This window comes from Nerophis ophidion, unplaced genomic scaffold, assembly GCF_033978795.1.
Source record: "Nerophis ophidion isolate RoL-2023_Sa unplaced genomic scaffold, RoL_Noph_v1.0 HiC_scaffold_180, whole genome shotgun sequence".
Classification (NCBI taxonomy): Eukaryota; Metazoa; Chordata; class Actinopteri; order Syngnathiformes; family Syngnathidae; genus Nerophis; species Nerophis ophidion.
In genome coordinates, this window is record NW_026907102.1 from 127,501 (window position 1) to 137,500 (window position 10,000).

The window sequence follows — 10,000 nt, forward strand, 5'->3', positions numbered from 1 at the left end:
GTACCAACCCTTCCAAAACAAAGTCGGGATTTTTTCTAAGTGTCAACTTTTGGAGTACCAACCCTTCCAAAACAAAGTCGGGATTTTTTCTAAGTGTCAACTTTTGGAGTACCAACCCTTCCAAAACAAAGTCGGGATTTTTTCTAAGTGTCAACTTTTGGAGTACCAACCCTTCCAAAACAAAGTCGGGATTTTTTCTAAGTGTCAACTTTTGGAGTACCAACCCTTCCAAAACAAAGTCGGGATTTTTTCTAAGTGTCAACTTTTCGCGTACCAACCCTTCCAAAATAAAGTCGGGATTTTTTCTAAGTGTCAACTTTTAAAAGTCGGGATTTTTTCTAAGTGTCAACTTTTAAAAGTCGGGATTTTTTCTAAGTGTCCACTTTTGCTGTACCATGCCCTCCAGGGTCATAGAAGCCCCAGAGTGAGACCTAAACAACCGGGCCGAGTGATGTCATTTGGGGCCCTATTTTGAGTCATTTTGTGGGATTTCGGTGACGCCGAGGAGCGAAGCAGGTGTTCCGGGAGGGGGGTGCCTGTCCCTTTAAGAAGGCCGGCTTGCCGTGGATCTCCCCCCGGGTGGGGATTTCAAAATATGTCCCTCTTTTTGCTGGAAGTATGTCCCTCTTTTTGCTGGAAGTCAGCACAAAATAGAGCTGTACATTTGCCCAAGGCTCTAAAGAGGGAAAGGCAACTTTAAGCCTAAAAAGGAAAGCGGGGATTTGGAGCCCTCCGGTGGACTTCCGCCGCCGCTGCACCCTTAGCTGGAAGTCAGTGCCAAAAAAAAAGAAGCTGCGAATAGTGTCCATGTGCCTGTCCCTTTAGGAAAGCCGGCTTGCCGTGGATCTCCACCCGGGTGGGGAATTCCAAATAGGTCCCTCTATTTGATGGAAGTCAGCAACAAAAAGCTGGATTTTTTCTAAGTGTCAAGGAGGGTGTCGCTTCCAGAAGGCCCACCCGCCTTGGATCACCACCCGGTTAAGAAAAATGAAAAAAGTCCCTCTATTTGATGGAAGTCAGCAACAAAAAGCTGGATTTTTTCTAAGTGTCAAGGAGGGTGTCGCTTCCAGAAGGCCCACCTGCCTTGGATCGACACCCGGTTAAGAAACATGGAAAAAGTCCCTCTATTTGATGGAAGTCAGCAACAAAAAGCTGGATTTTTTCTAAGTGTCAAGGAGAGGGTCGCTTCCAGAAGGCCCACCTGCCTTGGATCGACACCCGGTTAAGAAACATGGAAAAAGTCCCTCTATTTGATGGAAGTCAGCTACAAAAAGCTGGATTTTTTCTAAGTGTCAAGGAGGGTGTCGCTTCCAGAAGGCCCACCTGCCTTGGATCGACACCCGGCTAAGAAACATGGAAAAAGTCCCTCTATTTGATGGAAGTCAGCAACAAAAAGCTGGATTTTTTCTAAGTGTCAAGGAGGGTGTCGCTTCCAGAAGGCCCACCCGCCTTGGATCACCACCCGGTTAAGAAAAATGAAAAAAGTCCCTCTAGTTAATGGAAGTCAGCAACAAAAAGCTGGATTTTTTCTAAGTGTCAAGGAGAGGGTCGCTTCCAGAAGGCCCACCCGCCTTGGATCGACACCCGGTTAAGAAAAATGAAAAAAGTCGCTCTATTTGATGGAAGTCAGCAACAAAAAGCTGGATTTTTTCTAAGTGTCAAGGAGGGTGTCGCTTCCAGAAGGCCCACCTGCCTTGGATCGACACCCGGTTAAGAAAAATGAAAAAAGTCGCTCTATTTGATGGAAGTCAGCAACAAAAAGCTGGATTTTTTCTAAGTGTCAAGGAGGGTGTCGCTTCCAGAAGGCCCACCTGCCTTGGATCGACACCCGGTTAAGAAAAATGAAAAAAGTCCCTCTATTTGATGGAAGTCAGCAACAAAAAGCTGGAATTTTTCTAAGTGTCAAGGAGGGTGTCGCTTCCAGAAGGCCCACCTGCCTTGGATCGACACCCGGTTAAGAAAAATGAAAAAAGTCCCTCTATTTGATGGAAGTCAGCAACAAAAAGCTGGATTTTTTCTAAGTGTCAAGGAGGGTGTTGCTTCCAGAAGGCCCACCTGCCTTGGATCGACACCCGGCTAAGAAACATGGAAAAAGTCCCTCTATTTGATGGAAGTCAGCAACAAAAAGCTGGATTTTTTCTAAGTGTCAAGGAGGGTGTCGCTTCCAGAAGGCCCACCCGCCTTGGATCACCACCCGGTTAAGAAAAATGAAAAAAGTCCCTCTATTTGATGGAAGTCAGCAACAAAAAGCTGGATTTTTTCTAAGTGTCAAGGAGGGTGTTGCTTCCAGAAGGCCCACCTGCCTTGGATCGACACCCGGCTAAGAAACATGGAAAAAGTCCCTCTATTTAATGGAAGTCAGCAACAAAAAGCTGGATTTTTTCTAAGTGTCAAGGAGGGTGTCGCTTCCAGAAGGCCCACCTGCCTTGGATCGACACCCGGTTAAGAAAAATGAAAAAAGTCCCTCTATTTAATGGAAGTCGGCAACAAAAAGCTGGATTTTTTTCTAAGTGTCAAGGAGGGTGTCGCTTCCAGAAGGCCCACCTGCCTTGGATCGACACCCGGTTAAGAAAAATGAAAAAAGTCCCTCTATTTAATGGAAGTCAGCAACAAAAAGCTGCAAATATGACAGAGTATCTAGGAGGGTGTCGCTTCCAGAAGGCCCACCCGCCTTGGATCGACACCCGGTTAAGAAACATGGAAAAAGTCCCTCTATTTAATGGAAGTCAGCAACAAAAAGCTGGATTTTTTCTAAGTGTAAAAGTTGGGATTTTTTCTAAGTGTCAACTTTTGGTGTACCAACCCTTCCAAAATAAAGTCGGGATTTTTTCTAAGTGTCAACTTTTGGTGTACCAACCCTTCCAAAATAAAGTCGGGATTTTTTCTAAGTGTCAACTTTTGGTGTACCAACACTTCCAAAATAAAGTGGGGATTTTTTCTAAGTGTCAACTTATATAGTCGGGATTTTTTCTAAGTGTCAACTTATATAGTCGGGATTTTTTTCTAAGTGTCAACTTATAAAGTGGGGATTTTTTTCCAAGTGTCCACTTTTGGTTCACCATGCCTTCCAGAGTCAAAGAAGCCCCCGAGTGAGACCCAAAAAACCGGACCGAGTGATGTCATTTGGGGCCCTATTTTGAGTCATTTTGTGGGATTTCGGTGACGCCGAGGAGGGAAGCAGGTGTTCCGGGAGGGAGGGTGCCTGTCCCTTTAAGAAGGCCGGCTTGCCGTGGATCTACACCCGGGTAGGGAATTCAAAATAGGTCCCTCTATTTGCTGGAAGTCAGCACAAAAAAGCTGGAAATATGACAGGGGAAAAAAAAAAAGAAGAAGCTGCAATGATGGCAGAGTGTCCATGTGCCTGTCCCTTTAAGAAGGCCGGCTTGCCGTGGATCTCCACCCGGGTGGGGAATTCCAAATAGGTCCCTCTATTTGCTGGAAGTGCCCCCCCAAAAAGCTGTCCATTTCCCCAAGTTTTTAAGGAGGGAAAAGCCACTTTAAGCCTAAAAAGGAAAGCGGGGATTTGGAGCCCTCCGGTGGACTTCCGCCGCCGCTGCACCCTTAGAAGAAAAAGCTGCACTTATGGCAGAGTGTCCATGTGCCTGTGCCTTTAGGAAGGCCGGCTTGCCGTGGTTCTGCACCAGGGTAGGGAATTCAAAATAGGTCCCTCTATCTGCTGGAAGTCAGCACAAAAAAAAGCTGGAAATATGACAGAGTGTCAACTTTTAGTGTAATAGACCTGCGAAAGTCAAAGTCGGGATTTTTTCTAAGTGTCCACTTTTGGTGTACCAACCTTTCCAAAATAAAGTGGGGATTTTTTCTAAGTGTCCACTTTTGGTGTACCAACCTTTCCAAAATAAAGTGGGGATTTTTTCTAAGTGTCCACTTTTGGTGTACCAACCCTTCCAAAATAAAGTGGGGATTTTTTCTAAGTGTCAACTTATAAAGTCGGGATTTTTTCTAAGTGTCAACTTATAAAGTGGGGATTTTTTCTAAGTGTCAACTTATAAAGTCGGGATTTTTTCCAAGTGTCAACTTATAAAGTGGGGATTTTTTCCAAGTGTCAACTTATATAGTCGGGATTTTTTTTCAAAGTGTCAACTTGTAAAGTGGGGATTTTTTCCAAGTGTCTACTTTTGGTTCACCATGCCTTCCAGAGTCAAAGAAGCCCCCGAGTGAGACCCAAAGAACCGGACCGAGTGATGTCATTTGGGGCCCTATTTTGAGTCATTTTGTGGGATTTCGGTGACGCCGAGGAGGGAAGCAGGTGTCAAGGGACAGGGGGGTGCCTGTCCCTTGAAGAAGGCCGGCTTGCCGTGGATCTACACCCGGGTAGGGAATTCAAAACAGGTCCCTCTATTTGCTGGAAGTCAGCACGAAAAAAAGCTGGAAATATGACAGAGTGCCCCCCAAAAAAAAAGAAGCTGCAATGATGGCAGAGTGTCCATGTTGCTGTCCCTTTAGGAAGGCCGGCTCGCCGTGGATCTCCACCCGAGTGGGGAATTCCAAATAGGTCCCTCCATTTGCTGGAAGTGCCCCCCCAAAAAGCTGTCCATTTCCCCAAGTTTTTAAGGGAAACAAAAACCAGGGTTGGGGTTGGATGCATCACACTGTAAGTCTCGGCTGCAGCCAGAAGCAAGTATTAAAAAGATAGACACCAACCATCATTTAAAAAGGGGAAAACAAATCCATTCATCAATAAATCATATCCAAATTTAAAAAAAGAGGCAGCTCAAAAGAGAGGGTGTGTGTCCAGCAGAAAATAGGCATGATAAACAAAGAGGGCTGGGGTTTGGAGGAGGGCAAAATGTCCCGCAGCCGGCCGCCCGAGTTCCGGGATGCCCAGCACGTCCATAACGCACCCCGCAAAGTCAAACTGGAAGTGGAGGGGAAAAAAGCTGGGAAAGAAGTTAAATGTCCTCAAAGTGTTCCAAAATCAGTCCCACGAGTCCCGCAGCTGGCCACCCGAGTCCAGGGAAGCCCGGCACCTCCGTAACAAGGCCCGCAAAGTCACACTGCAAGTGGGGGAGAAAAGCTGGCATAGTAGCCAAAAGTCCTCAAAGTGTTCAAAAATCAGTCCCCCACCAGCCCCGCAGCTGGCCACCCGAGTCCAGGGACGCCCGGCACAGCCGTAACGCACCCCGCAAAGTCAAACTGCAAGTGGGGGAGAAAAGCTGGGGGAAAATCCAAAAGTCCTCAACGTTTTCAAAATCCGCACCCGGGACTGAGTCCAGCAAGTCCCCCCGGTCCCAAAAATGCCATTTTTTTCAAAAAATACCCAAAAAATGCGGGGGCCGGATTTCGGAACCGGCGTACCGCTTTCGGCCCGCGTGCCCTAGATCGGAGACCGATGTCAAAAATGGACGCCGGTCGGGTATTTTTTTCCTTGGGGTCTATAGAGAGTAAATCCGGAGGAAAATTGGCCTTACGAGCAAAGGGAGGGATTTTAGGGGGCATAACGTCCAGCCGCCTGCCTCCCGGGTCCCGGGGAAGAGAAAGTCCAGAAAACTCATAAAATCATGCCCAGCATGGAGATCCACAAGTCCCGCCGCAGGCCCGAGGCTTCCCGGGTCCCGGGAATGACCAAAAGACACCCAGGAGTGGACCATCGAAAGTGGGAGGGAAATGGAGGGAAAGTCGGGAAAAAGGTCCAAAATGGGTTGAAAATCATATGATCCCACCCAGGGTAGAGTTCCACAAGTCCCGCAGCGAGCTGCACGAGCCGCAGGAACACCGGGAATGACCAAAAGGCACCCAGAAGCGAACCAGCGAAAGTGGGGGACAATTTGAGAAAAAGTTGGAAAAAGGTCCGAAATTGATTAAAAATCCTACCCAGGATGGAGTTCCAGAAGCCCCGCAGCGAGCTGCACGAGCCGCAGGAACACCGGGAATGACCAAAAGGCACCCAGAAGTGAACCAGCGAAAGTGGGGGGAAAATGGAGGAAAAGGAGGAAAAAGTACCAAATTGTTTAAAAATCCTACCCAGGATGGAGTTCCAGAAGCCCCGCAGCGAGCTGCACGAGCCGCAGGAACACCGGGAATGACCAAAAGGCACCCAGAAGTGAACCATCAAAAGTGGGGGACAATTTGAGAAAAAGTTGGAAAAAGGTCCGAAATTGATTAAAAATCCTACCCAGGATGGAGTTCCAGAAGCCCCGCAGCGAGCTGCGCGAGCCGCGGGAACACCGGGAATGACCAAAAGGCACCCAGAAGTGAACCATCAAAAGTGGGGGACAATTTGAGAAAAAGTTGGAAAAAGGTCCGAAATTGATTAAAAATCCTACCCAGGATGGAGTTCCAGAAGCCCCGCAGCGAGCTGCACGAGCCGCAGGAACACCGGGAATGACCAAAAGGCACCCAGAAGTGAACCAGCGAAAGTGGGGGGAAAATGGAGGAAAAGGAGGAAAAAGTACCAAATTGTTTAAAAATCCTACCCAGGATGGAGTTCCACAAGTCCCGCAGCGAGCTGCACGAGCCGCAGGAACACCGGGAATGACCAAAAGGCACCCAGAAGTGAACCATCAAAAGTGGGGGACAATTTGAGAAAAAGTTGGAAAAAGGTCCGAAATTGATTAAAAATCCTACCCAGGATGGAGTTCCAGAAGCCCCGCAGCGAGCTGCACGAGCCGCAGGAACACCGGGAATGACCAAAAGGCACCCAGAAGTGAACCAGCGAAAGTGGGGGGAAAATGGAGGAAAAGGAGGAAAGAGTACCAAATTGTTTAAAAATCCTACCCAGGATGGAGTTCCAGAAGCCCCGCAGCGAGCTGCACGAGCCGCAGGAACACCGGGAATGACCAAAAGGCACCCAGAAGTGAACCAGCGAAAGTGGGGGGAAAATGGAGGAAAAGGAGGAAAAAGTACCAAATTGTTTAAAAATCCTACCCAGGATGGAGTTCCACAAGTCCCGCAGCGAGCTGCACGAGCCGCAGGAACACCGGGAATGACCAAAAGGCACCCAGAAGTGAACCAGCCAAAGTGGGGGACAATTTGAGAAAAAGTTGGAAAAAGGTCCAAAATTGATTAAAAATCCTACCCAGGATGGAGTTCCAGAAGCCCCGCAGCGAGCTGCACGAGCCGCAGGAACACCGGGAATGACCAAAAGGCACCCAGAAGTGAACCATCAAAAGTGGGGGACAATTTGAGAAAAAGTTGGAAAAAGGTCCGAAATTGATTAAAAATCCTACCCAGGATGGAGTTCCAGAAGCCCCGCAGCGAGCTGCGCGAGCCGCAGGAACACCGGGAATGACCAAAAGGCACCCAGAAGTGAACCATCAAAAGTGGGGGACAATTTGAGAAAAAGTTGGAAAAAGGGCCGAAATTGTTTAAAAATCCTACCCAGGATGGAGTTCCAGAAGCCCCGCAGTGAGCTGCCCGAGCCGCAGGAACACCGGGAATGACCAAAAGGCACCCAGAAGTGAACCATCAAAAGTGGGGGACAATTTGAGAAAAAGTTGGAAAAAGGTCCGAAATTGATTAAAAATCCTACCCAGGATGGAGTTCCAGAAGCCCCGCAGCGAGCTGCGCGAGCCGCAGGAACACCGGGAATGACCAAAAGGCACCCAGAAGTGAACCATCAAAAGTGGGGGACAATTTGAGAAAAAGTTGGAAAAAGGGCCGAAATTGTTTAAAAATCCTACCCAGGATGGAGTTCCAGAAGCCCCGCAGTGAGCTGCCCGAGCCGCAGGAACACCGGGAATGACCAAAAGATACCCAGGAGTGAACCAGCCAAAGTGGGGGACAATTTGAGAAAAAGTTGGAAAAAGGTCCGAAATTGTTTAAAAATCCTACCCAGGATGGAGTTCCAGAAGTCCCGCAGCGAGCTGCGCGAGCTCCGGGACCCCCGGGAATGACCAAAAGATACCCAGGAGTGAACCAGCGAAAGTGGGGGACAATTTGAGAAAAAGTTGGAAAAAGGTCCGAAATTGTTTAAAAATCCTACCCAGGATGGAGTTCCAGAAGTCCCGCAGCGAGCTGCGCGAGCTCCGGGGCCCCCGGGAATGACCAAAAGATACCCAGGAGTGAACCAGCCCAAGTGGGGGACAAATGGAAGAAAAGCCGGGCCAAGTCCAAAAAAGTTGGATTTTTTGCCAAAGTGTCAACATGCGTGATTTTGTCAGAGTGTCCACTTTTGGGATTTTTTCAAAGTCCAACAACGAGAGAGGCCTGGCCTCCAGCCTGTCTAGCCTCTTCCATGAGACACTTAGAAAAAATCCCGTGCAAAAAAAGTGGATTTTTTCTAAGTCCAACAACGAGAGAGGCCTAACTTCCAGCCTCCTTAGCCTCTTTCTTCCGTGGAGCAAAAGTTGGATTTTTTGCCTAAGTGTCAACATGCGTGATTTTGTCAGAGTGTCCACTTTTGGGATTTTTTCTAAGTCCAACAACGAGAGAGGCCTGGCCTCCAGCCTGTTTAGCCTCTTCCATGTGACACTTAGAAAAAATCCCAGCCAAAAAAAGTGGATTTTTTCTAAGTCCAACAACGAGAGAGGCCTAACTTCCAGCCTCCTTAGCCTCTTTCGTTCACATACTTAGAAAAAAATCCCAGCGCCAAGCCCAATGCATTTCAATGGGATTTATTTTTCGAGCCGGATTTTTTCTAAGTCCAACAACGAGAGAGGCTTGAGTTCTAGCCTACTTTAAGCCTCTTTCGATTTTCCCTGTTTTTACCAGGTCTACCAAAACACCCCCATCACGTTAGTAGGTGCGCCAGGCTTAGACAGGCCGAATTGGCAGGAAATGTGTCCGAGTCAAAGTGAGCTATTTTGGGACTCAAAAGTTGGATTTTCCCCCTCTTTTCGATGGTTCTTTTTTCGAATGGTTCTTCCAGGCTCTGAGGACAGGGGCTCACGCGGACATGCGTGGCCGCCTAGGGGGCGCTATCTCGGACACATTTAGGGACATGGACACCCTGGAAGAACAAACATAAAAAATTTTTCGACCTGATTTCAGACCAGCCTCTTTCTTAAGGACTTCCAGGACTCGAGCGACAGGGGCTCGGTCCTGAGTGCGCGCCCGGCCAGGGGGCGCTATCCCGGACACATTTCGGGACATTTAAACCATGGATGGACAAACATAAAAATTTTTTCGACCTGATTTCAGACCAGCCTCTTTCTTAAGGACTTCCAGGACTCGAGCGACAGGGGCTCGGTCCTGAGTGCGCGCCCGGCCAGGGGGCGCTATCCCGGACACATTTCGGGACATTTAAACCATGGATGGACAAACATAAAAATTGAAAGACCTGATTCGACCCAGCCTCTCGGGGCTTTCCCAGGGCCGGAGCGACAGGGGCTCGGTCCTACGGCGTGCCCGCCTAGGGGGCGCTATGACGGACACACCAGGGGACACGGACACCCTGGGTGGACAAACATAAAAAATTGAAAGACCTGATTCGACCCAGCCTCTCGGGGCTTTTCCCAGGGCCGGAGCGACAGGGGCTCGGTCCTACGGCGTGCCCGCCTAGGGGGCGCTATGACGGACACACCAGGGGACACGGACACCCTGGGTGGACAAACATAAAAAAATTGAAAGACCTGATTCGACCCAGCCTCTCGGGGCTTTTCCCAGGGCCGGAGCGACAGGGGCTCGGCCCTACGGCGTGCCTGCCTAGGGGGCGCTATGACGGACACACCAGGGGACACGGACACCCTGGGTGGACAAACATAAAAATTTGAAAGACCTGATTCGACCCAGCCTCTCGGGGCTTTTCCCAGGGCCGGAGCGACAGGGGCTCGGTCCTACGGCGTGCCCGCCTAGGGGGCGCTATGACGGACACACCAGGGGACACGGACACCCTGGGTGGACAAACATAAAAAATGGAAAGACCTGATTCGACCCAGCCTCTCGGGGCTTTTCCCAGGGCCGGAGCGACAGGGGCTCGGTCCTACGGCGTGCCCGCCTAGGGGGCGCTATGACGGACACACCAGGGGACACGGACACCCTGGGTGGACAAACATAAAAAATTGAAAGACCTTATTCGACCCAGCCTCTCGGGGCTTTCCCA